General features: G+C 38.8%; 2 protein-coding genes and 1 long non-coding RNA gene across 9 annotated transcripts in view; 2 read left to right on the top strand and 1 right to left on the bottom strand.

Moving 5' to 3' along the window:
* LOC111190634 (E3 ubiquitin-protein ligase TRIM39-like) overlaps positions 1–13,221 on the top strand; it is a 419,370-nt gene that overhangs the window by 16,943 nt on the left and 389,206 nt on the right. The gene's annotated exons all lie outside the window — the stretch shown is intronic.
* The window catches only part of LOC125803919 (uncharacterized), a 112,288-nt gene that overhangs the window by 14,575 nt on the left and 84,492 nt on the right, over positions 1–13,221 (bottom strand). Inside the window, exon 2 of one of the 4 annotated variants that reach the window (XR_007440351.1) lies at positions 2,046–2,082. The exons of the other annotated variants lie outside the window; for them this stretch is intronic. This is a non-coding gene — a long non-coding RNA (uncharacterized LOC125803919). The remainder of the gene's footprint in view (positions 1–2,045; positions 2,083–13,221) is intronic. 4 annotated transcript variants of the gene reach the window in all.
* Positions 4,808–13,221, top strand: part of LOC111191213 (nuclear factor 7, ovary-like) — a 430,228-nt gene continuing 421,814 nt past the window's right edge. The window contains exon 1 of the mRNA XM_049482620.1: positions 4,808–4,874. The gene's annotated coding sequence lies outside the window, so the exon portion shown is untranslated. The remainder of the gene's footprint in view (positions 4,875–13,221) is intronic.

Here is a 13,221-nt window from a genome sequence, read left to right as displayed (position 1 = left end):
TCACAGGACATTTTTAAGGCTTTGTGATGAAAATGATCAGGTTTTTAAACTGGCAGTTTGATGGTCATCTCTAGGGGTTCTTTAGTGAAGCAGGAAACAGAAGGTCCTTCAGATGTTTGGCTGTGATTTGAATGTTTGAATCTCTTATTAATTTTACAGATTTCCTACTTTCTGTGAAACAGTTAACGTTTCAGTTTTCGTCAGTCCTGCGGTGTGACGGCTCTACTTTGAGAAAATGTAAATATAACTCTTAGTAAATTAGTTAATAAAGTTTAAAATATATATTTAATCAGTTATCAAAATGTGCAGGGTTAATTACATGAACTATTTTTTATTTTACTGTAATATAATGTCACACCGCAGGACAGTTTATGTACATGGTTGTGAGAAAAGCTTATAAAATGGTAGAAAAAGAGAAATAATGTCTGGAGAAAACGAGCAGATCAGGATAGTTTAAACTCTGAACTGCAGAATTTCATAAAATGAGTTAAAATATGAAAATATAAAAGTAGTTTATTTTATAAATATCTGTTTCAGCTCCATTCATCAAATACCCAAATCCAGTGAATGAAGAATGTAAAAATGTAATAAATGAAGATTAAATCAGGATCTTTGATCCAGTTGCTCTGTGTTAAAGAGGCTCATCTCTAAATCCTCTTTTTAGCATCATTTATGAAAAGTGATATTTAGTCTGTACTGTAATCTGTACACAGTTAATCAGACAGCAGGTAAAGCTACCTGTACCTGTTTCACTGTGTTCTGTCTTGTGCTGCAGAGCCAGTTTCATCCTATTTACTGTCCTGAATAAACTCTAATAAAGATCTGCTTTCATGAAGCTCTTTTTCTATCAGTTCCAGTCTGCACCGCGTCCTGTTTACTACTAACCAAACAACCCACCTTCTGCTCTTATCTAAAGGATGGGGAACAGCAGTTTAGAAGAGTCTAGAATCTGCAGAAAAGCTCATCTACAAGTTTGTTTCTGTAGAATTATTGTAGATTTCTTCACGTATTTACACTCAGAACATCAACAATACAGATCATTTGAACAGGGGAGCACAAACGTTGGGAAGTCGGTTCCAAAAGCTTATTATTAACCTGCTTTATCCTGTTCCACAACCATCTCTGACGTGTGATTGGGTCACGGTCCTGTTGGGGCTCTTAATTCACTCCAAGTTTAAACTGTACAGCTGATGGTTTGAGGTTCTGCTGAAGAAGAATTCTGAGCAAGTCCTCCTTCTCCATTATTCCATCCACTGTGTGTAATGTACCAGGAGCACTGGAAGCAGAACAGCCCCAGAGCATGATGCTCCCACCACCATGCTTAACAGCTGCTGCTACAGTGCTCTTTGGGTTTAATGGGTTTATCTGGTTTTACTCTTCCGAATGTCTTTATCTAATCAGAACATAAAACGTTCCAGAGGAGGAACGCTGTGGGAGATGGTCTGGTTTTCTGTTCCATTTTCTGATTTATTATCTTCATTAAAAGCCGTGTCAGTGTTCCACACTAACAGACAGAGTTATCTCTTCAGATAAAGTCTGATCTCCTTCATTATCAGATTTAGATCAGCTCAGAGACCAGAGAATAAAGACTAGATACATCAGATACAGATATTTACCTTTATTTTTTATTATTTAGTAGTTTAATTTCTCACTCCCTCTGTAACACAACCTGTTACAGTTTCTACTATTATCATTTAATTATATTACATTTTATTATCTGTATTTTGTATTTCTTGAAAGTTAATTTTCTTTAGTTCTTAATAATAAATTATTGTTTTTTGCTGCTTTCTTAGGATTTAAATATCTGGTCTTGTTTTATTGCCATTGTTATACTCTTGAATGTTAAACTCAATATTTTTCTGAGTAAAATAAATACAGATAATAATGAAGGTAGATTGGTTGACTGATTAAAATAAAGTGTATTATTTCTAGTATTATTATTATAAGGATAATTAATAATAATTTTTAAATAATTTATATAAATTTCCCACGACCACCAGGGCGTGCCTTTACTCCCCAACAGGGCTGAAAGACAGATACAGTACCTGCTGTTTACTCACACCTGGAAGAGAGGAAACACACCTGGAGATAAAAGAGAGAGAAAGAAAAAAGATGAGCAAAAATATACAAATATATATATATTTATTTTAAGATTTTATCTTTATGATTGCATCTTGAATATATAAATTTGACACATTATCAAAAATAGACATCATGTCATAAAACACTTTGCTTCTTAACATATACATACACTATCGATAAAACAGTATGATAATCACTGAATAAACACATTGCTGCATTAAAAATGTAATAAAATAAAATACATTTAAACAATGTGCAGCTTAGTCTCAGTTACATGTAACACTCTCTCCTCAGTAATATTAGCTAGCTCTCCACTAACCTTAGTTTTCTCCTCAGTAATATTAGCTAGCTCTGCGCTAACCTTAGTTTTCTCCTCAGTAATATTAGCTAGCTCTGCGCTAACCTTAGTTTTCTCCTCAGTAATATTAGCTAGCTCTGCACTAACCTTAGTTTTCTCCTCAGTAATATTAGCTAGCTCTGCGCTAACCTTAGTTTTCTCCTCAGTAATATTAGCTAGCTCTGCACTAACCTTAGTTTTCTCCTCAGTAATATTAGCTAGCTCTGCACTAACCTTAGTTCTCTCCTCAGTAATATTAGCTAGCTCTGCACTAACCTTAGTTTTCTCCTCAGTAATATTAGCTAGCTCTACGCTAACCTTAGTTTTCTCCTCAGTAATATTAGCTAGCTCTACGCTAACCTTAGTTTTCTCCTCAGTAATATTAGCTAGCTCTGCCCTGACCTTAGTTCTCTCCTCAGTAATATTGTCAACCTTGCCGCTAACCTTAGTTTTCTCCTCAGTAATATTAGCTAGCTCTGCGCTAACCTTAGTTCTCTCCTCAGTAATATTAGCTAGCTCTCCACTAACCTTAGTTTTCTCCTCAGTAATATTAGCTAGCTCTGCCCTAACCTTAGTTTTCTCCTCAGTAATATTAGCTAGCTCTGCACTAAACTTAGTTTTCTCCTCAGTAATATTAGCAAGCTCTGCGCTAACCTTAGTTCTCTCCTCATTAATATTAGCTAGCTCTGCCCTAACCTTAGTTTTCTCCTCAATAATATTAGCTAGCTCTGCGCTAACCTTAGTTCTCTCCTCAGTAATATTAGCTAGCTCTGCGCTAACCTTAGTTTTCTCCTTAGTAATATTAGCTAGCTCTGCGCTAACCTTAATTCTCTCCTCAGTAATATTAGCAAGCTCTGCGCTAACCTTAATTCTCTCCTCAGTAATATTAGCTAGCTCTGCACTAACCTTAGTTCTCTCCTCAGTAATATTAGCTAGTTCTGCACTAACCTTAGTTTTCTCCTCAGTAATATTAGCTAGCTCTGCGCTAACCTTAGTCTCTCCTCAGTAATATTAATAGCCAAAATATGCTTTAATACTTTCTAAAAATACACAGAACTGTGAGTAGAACTGATATAAAACCTCATTTTGCCGTTAACGCGTCTCAAAAATACCTATATTTGCTTAAAACAGCACTTTTTTAAGAAGCTTCTCAGCTCTGCTTACTGCTGCACTGCACTCAAGCTACTCTGAAGCTACGGGAGCCGCGAAGGGACAATTAAGAGAAAAATAACATGCAGTTGTCTTGTTAATGCAGGTGTTCTGTCGAGTTTTTCTACCCATCAATATGTGCTTCTATACGAGACTGAGCATGCGCCGACCAATGTTTTTACATATGTTTATCATAATTCTTTATTTTTTTTATTGGGAGCATCAAACAACCTGCCTCCATGTTAACAAGTTAAAAACAGTGTAATTAAAAGTTAAAAAAATTAATAAACTATAAAACTATAAAAACTATATTAAAACGTTTTCTAATCACGTATATTTTTGTTATGTTTATCTTTTTAAACTTTACCTGATACAGTGATTTAGCTTATACACATATCCTACCTAGGCTTCTGTTGAGAGTATTTTCCAGTAATGTTTCTAATATGGTGCTTTTTTTCTAATGAAATAATACAAGGGTAGCACGGTTTGACAAGGTAGCACAACTTGACAGAGCACAGGGAATCGTAGTCCAAAATAAAAACATAAAAAAATAATTACATTTTTACTGTTACAGCACATCAACCAACCTCCAACAGGAGTATAAAACATAAGAGTTCCTTTTGCTCACTAAAGGTTAATCTAATAATAATACTTTAAAATAATAATTTTGAAGAATTTTTATTATTTCATGTAGTTCTTCTTTTTATATTATTTTTGTAGTTTTTTTTAAACTCTGTTACAGACTAAAATATGTAAAAATGATGCAAGTGCTTTTAGTCGATATTTGGATGTTCTGATATTAGACCTTTTAGTATAATTGTTTAAGAAATTTAACGACTACCTGCTGAATTTACTGAAGATGATGCACACATGGAGACATCTTAAAAAAGTAATAAGAGACTTGTCCAGTAAATAAAAACAAGGAGTTCAAACGCTTGTGAAGGTAAGATTACACATATTTATATGAAGTAAATAATTTATTAAAAGGAAGTTAAAGGTGTGTTAAAGATGACGCACCATGTTGGAATAATTAAGTGTAGTCAGGTAATGTGTATCACTGTAGTTTAAGGAGTTTATTGTTTGTATTGGTTGAGATGTGAAGATCAGTAGGAGGAATCTGTAAATTCAGTGGTTAAATTCTTCCACCTGGTGGACAAAACCTGCACCTGCAGCACACCTGAGGCAGTGGGCGTGTCTTCGTGATGTCACTGAGGAGAAAGGAAAGTAAAACTTCATCTCCAGAATCCGGTTCTCTTCAGCTGAACTTGGTCTCCGGTGTTTTTTGGAGGATCTGTATCTCCTGCAGGTGAGCAGTTAAAACCTCGTATCTCTCTTTTCTGATCATCCTGTCTGATCCTGATCTGGGTTCAGTGGTTCTGATCGTGTGTTTTTAGTCTGATGAAGCTGAAGCTTCTCCCTCCACCAGTTCAGCTTCTGAACTCAATCCAATCACATAACTGTGATAAATTACTACATAACACAGCTCACTAATAGTGATTATCACCAGCAGCTTCACCATTTAGCTTCAACTCCACTACTTACTATATAAACAGCTGATTTACTGCTATTTAATACTTTATTCAGACACTTCACACTTAGCGACAGTTAGCATGCTAATCTCCTGATATAAAGATACTCAAAGCTGTAAAATGGATTAATCAATGATTGAAAATATAATGACGTGTGAATATTTATTACAAAAAAATACAATAAAAACAAAAACGAGTTCCTAAGTGACTTTAGAAATGAAAGTTCTTTAAGATTTAGTTTTAAGATTTTAGATACTTTATTGAAGGAGGAAATTCCAGAGTTTTTATCCAGGATAAAAATACTTTTAGGATATAATTAACATGCACATCAGACGTGTGTAGCGGCACAGAGACAATAAGTAAATGTAAAAGAAAAAAAGGACAATACAGACAGAGCTACTGGAATAAGCAGATACTCTGGGTGGGGCTGGTGATGTCATGGACCTTGCATTTAATATTGCGATATATATATATATATATATAGTCAAAAGAAAAACATTTGCAATTTATTTTTTTTCAAATACCGTGCAGCCCTACTTATTCTGTTTTAAATCATTGCTGAAACTGTCGGAATTACTGCTGTTACTCTCTACTCCAGCATTTACACACTTACAGCACATTCACACTTTCATCATCATAATAACTAGAAACACAGAGAACTCTGTAACTATTAAAAGTAGAAGTTCTTTCTTTTCTTTAGAGAAATTACAGATGAAGTCAGAGAGCGGTGAGTACTGTTTCTACACCTTCAAATAAAGACTCTTAGAAACTGGAGAAAAAAAACTGCTACAGGAAGACGTCTGGCTGACCCACATGGAAACAGCAGCTTTAGCCTTTAGCTCAGATTAACATGATTATGGACTGAGTCTCAGTTTCAGCAGAAAATAATTAGAATTAGAGTTAATCTGACAGGAGAAGAACTGCAGTAATAAAGTCATTGATAAGATAAAGATAAAATAATAATAAAGCAGATTGTCAGGATCATACAGACTAAACTAAATAATAGGGTTGTTCTAATACTCTTTGGCGTATATTATATATATTTGAATTTATGATTCATAAATACATAATAATAAAAAATTATGGAAAATAAACATTTCCTGATGTTCAGAATCTAAATGTTGAATCTGAAACAAGACTGAGAGCACATAGATATAAACTGAAGATAATATAGACATGAACTCAGGCTGCCTTCTTGCTACACTCTACCATTATTCTAGCAAAGCAGGTGGGATTAAAAATTGCCGGAATAAAGACCTAAAATAGTGGGTTCTGAAAACAGGTGAAATCCAAAAGAAAAGCCCACACCTAATGTGGGGATTTTGGTGGGAAAAGAACAAAGGATGCCAGTGAGGAGCTGGATTTCCCAGAACAATAAAATGGACAAACATAACAAAAACAGCTCCTCCAACAAAAAGAGAAACTTAAGAACTGAAAACATGGAACAGAAAGAGAAAAGAAGAAGACAGTCTTACTTTCACAGTGTCACACCAGCGCTCTCGTTTCCACAACACTCGCTCTATCTGCAATTCAGCACCACAAGACTACACTACCCAGAACACACCACTCAGAGATTCTGGCGATTATGTAACCCCTTCAGGAAGCAATTCTCCCATTTTCTAACACACCTTCAAACTTCATGTAGCTTCAGAGTTCATCACTACACACCTCCAAACTTCATGTAGCTTCAGAGTTCATCACTACACACCTCCAAACTTCATGTAGCTTCACAGTTCATCACTACACCTCCAAACGTCATGTAGCTTCAGAGTTCATCCCTCACTACACACCTCCAAACTACATGCAGCTTCAGAGTTCATCACTACACACCTCCAAACTCCATGTAGCTTCAGAGTTCATCACTACACACCTCCAAACTCCATGTAGCTTCAGAGTTTATTAATCACTACACACCTCCAAACTTCATGTAGCTTCAGAGTTCATCACTACACACCTCCAAACTACATGTAGCTTCAGAGTTCATCACTACACACCTCCAAACTTCATGTAGCTTCAGAGTTCATCACTACACACCTCCAAACTACATGTAGCTTCAGAGTTCATCACTACACACCTCCAAACTCCATGTAGCTTCAGAGTTCATCACTCACTACACACCTCCAAACTTCATGTAGCTTCAGAGTTCATCACTACACACCTCCAAACTTCATGTAGCTTCAGAGTTCATCACTACACACCTCCAAACTTCATGTAGCTTCAGAGTTCATCACTACACACCTCCAAACTTCATGTAGCTTCAGAGTTCATCACTACACACCTCCAAACTACATGTAGCTTCAGAGTTCATCACTACACACCTCCAAACTCCATGTAGCTTCAGAGTTCATCACTCACTACACACCTCCAAACTTCATGTAGCTTCAGAGTTCATCACTACACACCTCCAAACTCCATGTAGCTTCATAGTTCATCACTACACACCTCCAAACTTCATGTAGCTTCAGAGTTCATCACTACACACCTCCAAACTCCATGTAGCTTTGGAGTTCATCACTACACACCTCCAAACTCCATGTAGCTTCATAGTTCATCACTACACACCTCCAAACTTCATGTAGCTTCAGAGTTCATCACTACACACCTCCAAACTCCATGTAGCTTCAGAGTTCATCACTACACACCTCCAAACTCCATGTAGCTTCAGAGTTCATCACTACACACCTCCAAACTCCATGTAGCTTCAGAGTTCATCACTGCACACCTCCAAACTTCATGTAGCTTCAGAGTTCATCACTACACACCTCCAAACTTCATGTAGCTTCAGAGTTCATGACTACACAAATTCAAACTTCATGTAGCTTCAGAGTTCATCACTACACACCTCCAAACTCCATGTAGCTTCAGAGTTCATCACTACACACCTCCAAACTTCATGTAGCTTCAGAGTTCATCACTACACACCTCCAAACTTCATGTAGCTTCAGAGTTCATGACTACACAAATTCAAACTTCATGTAGCTTCAGAGTTCATCACTACACACCTCCAAACTCCATGTAGCTTCAGAGTTCATCACTACACACCTCCAAACTCCATGTAGCTTCAGAGTTCATCACTACACACCTCCAAACTTCATGTAGCTTCAGAGTTTATTAATCACTACACACCTCCAACCTTCATGTAGCTTCAGAGTTTATTAATCACTACACACCTCCAAACTTCATGTAGCTTCAGAGTTCATCACTACACACCTCCAAACTTCATGTAGCTTCAGAGTTCATCACTCACTACACACCTCCAAACTTCATGTAGCTTCAGAGTTCATCACTACACACCTCCAAACTCCATGTAGCTTCAGAGTTCATCACTACACACCTCCAAACTCCATGTAGCTTCAGAGTTCATCACTACACACCTCCAAACTCCATGTAGCTTCAGAGTTCATCACTACACACCTCCAAACTCCATGTAGCTTCAGAGTTCATCACTCACTACACACCTCCAAACTTCATGTAGCTTCAGAGTTCATCACTACACACCTCCAAACTTTGTGTAGCTTCAGAGTTCATCACTACACACCTCCAAACTCCATGTAGCTTCAGAGTTCATCACTACACACCTCCAAACTTCATGTAGCTTCAGAGTTCATCACTACACACCTCCAAACTCCATGTAGCTTCAGAGTTCATCACTACACACCTCCAAACTCCATGTAGCTTCAGAGTTCATCACTACACACCTCCAAACTTCATGTAGCTTCAGAGTTCATCACTACACACCTCCAAACTCCATGTAGCTTCAGAGTTCATCACTACACACCTCCAAACTTCATGTAGCTTCAGAGTTCATCACTACACACCTCCAAACTCCATGTAGCTTCAGAGTTCATCACTACACACCTCCAAACTCCATGTAGTTTCAGAGTTCATCACTACACACCTCCAAACTTCATGTAGCTTCAGAGTTCATCACTACACACCTCCAAACTCCATGTAGCTTCAGAGTTCATCACTACACACCTCCAAACTCCATGTAGCTTCAGAGTTCATCACTACACACCTCCAAACTTCATGTAGCTTCAGAGTTCATCACTACACACCTCCAAACTCCATGTAGCTTCAGAGTTCATCACTACACACCTCCAAACTTCATGTAGCTTCAGAGTTCATCACTCACTACACACCTCCAAACTTCATGTAGCTTCAGAGTTCATCACTACACACCTCCAAACTTTGTGTAGCTTCAGAGTTTATTAATCACTACACACCCCCAAACTCCATGTAGCTTCAGAGTTCATCACTACACACCTCCAAACTCCATGTAGCTTCAGAGTTCATCACTACACACCTCCAAACTTCATGTAGCTTCAGAGTTCATCACTCACTACACACCTCCAAACTTCATGTAGCTTCAGAGTTCATCACTACACACCTCCAAACTTCATGTAGCTTCAGAGTTCATCACTACACACCTCCAAACTTCATGTAGCTTCAGAGTTCATCACTACACACCTCCAAACTTCATGTAGCTTCAGAGTTCATCACTCACTACACACCTCCAAACTTCATGTAGCTTCAGAGTTCATCACTACACACCTCCAAACTTTGTGTAGCTTCAGAGTTTATTAATCACTACACACCTCCAAACTCCATGTAGCTTCAGAGTTCATCACTACACACCTCCAAACTCCATGTAGCTTCAGAGTTCATCACTACACACCTCCAAACTCCATGTAGCTTCAGAGTTCATCACTACACACCTCCAAACTCCATGTAGCTTCAGAGTTCATCACTACACACCTCCAAACTTCATGTAGCTTCAGAGTTTATTAATCACTACACACCTCCAACCTTCATGTAGCTTCAGAGTTTATTAATCACTACACACCTCCAAACTTCATGTAGCTTCAGAGTTCATCACTCACTACACACCTCCAAACTTCATGTAGCTTCAGAGTTCATCACTACACACCTCCAAACTTCATGTAGCTTCAGAGTTCATCACTACACACCTCCAAACTTCATGTAGCTTCAGAGTTCATCACTACACACCTCCAAACTTCATGTAGCTTCAGAGTTCATCACTCACTACACACCTCCAAACTTCATGTAGCTTCAGAGTTCATCACTACACACCTCCAAACTTTGTGTAGCTTCAGAGTTTATTAATCACTACACACCTCCAAACTCCATGTAGCTTCAGAGTTCATCACTACACACCTCCAAACTCCATGTAGCTTCAGAGTTCATCACTACACACCTCCAAACTCCATGTAGCTTCAGAGTTCATCACTACACACCTCCAAACTCCATGTAGCTTCAGAGTTCATCACTACACACCTCCAAACTTCATGTAGCTTCAGAGTTTATTAATCACTACACACCTCCAACCTTCATGTAGCTTCAGAGTTTATTAATCACTACACACCTCCAAACTTCATGTAGCTTCAGAGTTCATCACTACACACCTCCAAACTTCATGTAGCTTCAGAGTTCATCACTCACTACACACCTCCAAACTTCATGTAGCTTCAGAGTTCATCACTACACACCTCCAAACTCCATGTAGCTTCAGAGTTCATCACTACACACCTCCAAACTTCATGTAGCTTCAGAGTTCATCACTACACACCTCCAAACTTCATGTAGCTTCAGAGTTCATCACTACACACCTCCAAACTTTGTGTAGCTTCAGAGTTCATCACTACACACCTCCAAACTCCATGTAGCTTCAGAGTTCATCACTACACACATCCAAACTCCATGTAGCTTCAGAGTTCATCACTACACACCTCCAAACTTCATGTAGCTTCAGAGTTCATCACTACACACCTCCAAACTTCATGTAGCTTCACAGTTCATCCCTCACTACACACCTCCAAACTACATGCAGCTTCAGAGTTCATCACTACACACCTCCAAACTCCATGTAGCTTCAGAGTTCATCACTACACACCTCCAAACTTCATGTAGCTTCAGAGTTCATCACTACACACCTCCAAACGTCATGTAGCTTCAGAGTTCATCCCTCACTACACACCTCCAAACTACATGCAGCTTCAGAGTTCATCACTACACACCTCCAAACTCCATGTAGCTTCAGAGTTCATCACTACACACCTCCAAACTCCATGTAGCTTCAGAGTTTATTAATCACTACACACCTCCAAACTTCATGTAGCTTCAGAGTTCATCACTACACACCTCCAAACTACATGTAGCTTCAGAGTTCATCACTACACACCTCCAAACTTCATGTAGCTTCAGAGTTCATCACTACACACCTCCAAACTCCATGTAGCTTCAGAGTTCATCACTACACACCTCCAAACTCCATGTAGCTTCAGAGTTCATCACTCACTACACACCTCCAAACTTCATGTAGCTTCAGAGTTCATCACTACACACCTCCAAACTTCATGTAGCTTCAGAGTTCATCACTACACACCTCCAAACTTCATGTAGCTTCAGAGTTCATCACTACACACCTCCAAACTTCATGTAGCTTCAGAGTTCATCACTACACACCTCCAAACTACATGTAGCTTCAGAGTTCATCACTACACACCTCCAAACTCCATGTAGCTTCAGAGTTCATCACTCACTACACACCTCCAAACTTCATGTAGCTTCAGAGTTCATCACTACACACCTCCAAACTCCATGTAGCTTCATAGTTCATCACTACACACCTCCAAACTTCATGTAGCTTCAGAGTTCATCACTACACACCTCCAAACTCCATGTAGCTTTGGAGTTCATCACTACACACCTCCAAACTCCATGTAGCTTCATAGTTCATCACTACACACCTCCAAACTTCATGTAGCTTCAGAGTTCATCACTACACACCTCCAAACTCCATGTAGCTTCAGAGTTCATCACTACACACCTCCAAACTCCATGTAGCTTCAAAGTTCATCACTACACACCTCCAAACTCCATGTAGCTTCAGAGTTCATCACTGCACACCTCCAAACTTCATGTAGCTTCAGAGTTCATCACTACACACCTCCAAACTTCATGTAGCTTCAGAGTTCATGACTACACAAATTCAAACTTCATGTAGCTTCAGAGTTCATCACTACACACCTCCAAACTCCATGTAGCTTCAGAGTTCATCACTACACACCTCCAAACTTCATGTAGCTTCAGAGTTCATCACTACACACCTCCAAACTTCATGTAGCTTCAGAGTTCATGACTACACAAATTCAAACTTCATGTAGCTTCAGAGTTCATCACTACACACCTCCAAACTCCATGTAGCTTCAGAGTTCATCACTACACACCTCCAAACTCCATGTAGCTTCAGAGTTCATCACTACACACCTCCAAACTTCATGTAGCTTCAGAGTTTATTAATCACTACACACCTCCAACCTTCATGTAGCTTCAGAGTTTATTAATCACTACACACCTCCAAACTTCATGTAGCTTCAGAGTTCATCACTACACACCTCCAAACTTCATGTAGCTTCAGAGTTCATCACTCACTACACACCTCCAAACTTCATGTAGCTTCAGAGTTCATCACTACACACCTCCAAACTCCATGTAGCTTCAGAGTTCATCACTACACACCTCCAAACTCCATGTAGCTTCAGAGTTCATCACTACACACCTCCAAACTCCATGTAGCTTCAGAGTTCATCACTCACTACACACCTCCAAACTTCATGTAGCTTCAGAGTTCATCACTACACACCTCCAAACTTCGTGTAGCTTCAGAGTTCATCACTACACACCTCCAAACTCCGTGTAGCTTCAGAGTTCATCACTACACACCTCCAAACTTCATGTAGCTTCAGAGTTCATCACTACACACCTCCAAACTCCATGTAGCTTCAGAGTTCATCACTACACACCTCCAAACTCCATGTAGCTTCAGAGTTCATCACTACACACCTCCAAACTTCATGTAGCTTCAGAGTTCATCACTACACACCTCCAAACTCCATGTAGCTTCAGAGTTCATCACTACACACCTCCAAACTTCATGTAGCTTCAGAGTTCATCACTACACACCTCCAAACTCCATGTAGCTTCAGAGTTCATCACTACACACCTCCAAACTCCATGTAGTTTCAGAGTTCATCACTACACACCTCCAAACTTCATGTAGCTTCAGAGTTCATCACTACACACCTCCAAACTCCATGTAGC

Source organism: Astyanax mexicanus, chromosome 8 (genome assembly GCF_023375975.1).
Source record: "Astyanax mexicanus isolate ESR-SI-001 chromosome 8, AstMex3_surface, whole genome shotgun sequence".
Taxonomy (NCBI): Eukaryota; Metazoa; Chordata; class Actinopteri; order Characiformes; family Acestrorhamphidae; genus Astyanax; species Astyanax mexicanus.
Note: the sequence above shows the minus strand (reverse complement) of the source record. Positions and strands in the feature narration are given on the sequence as shown.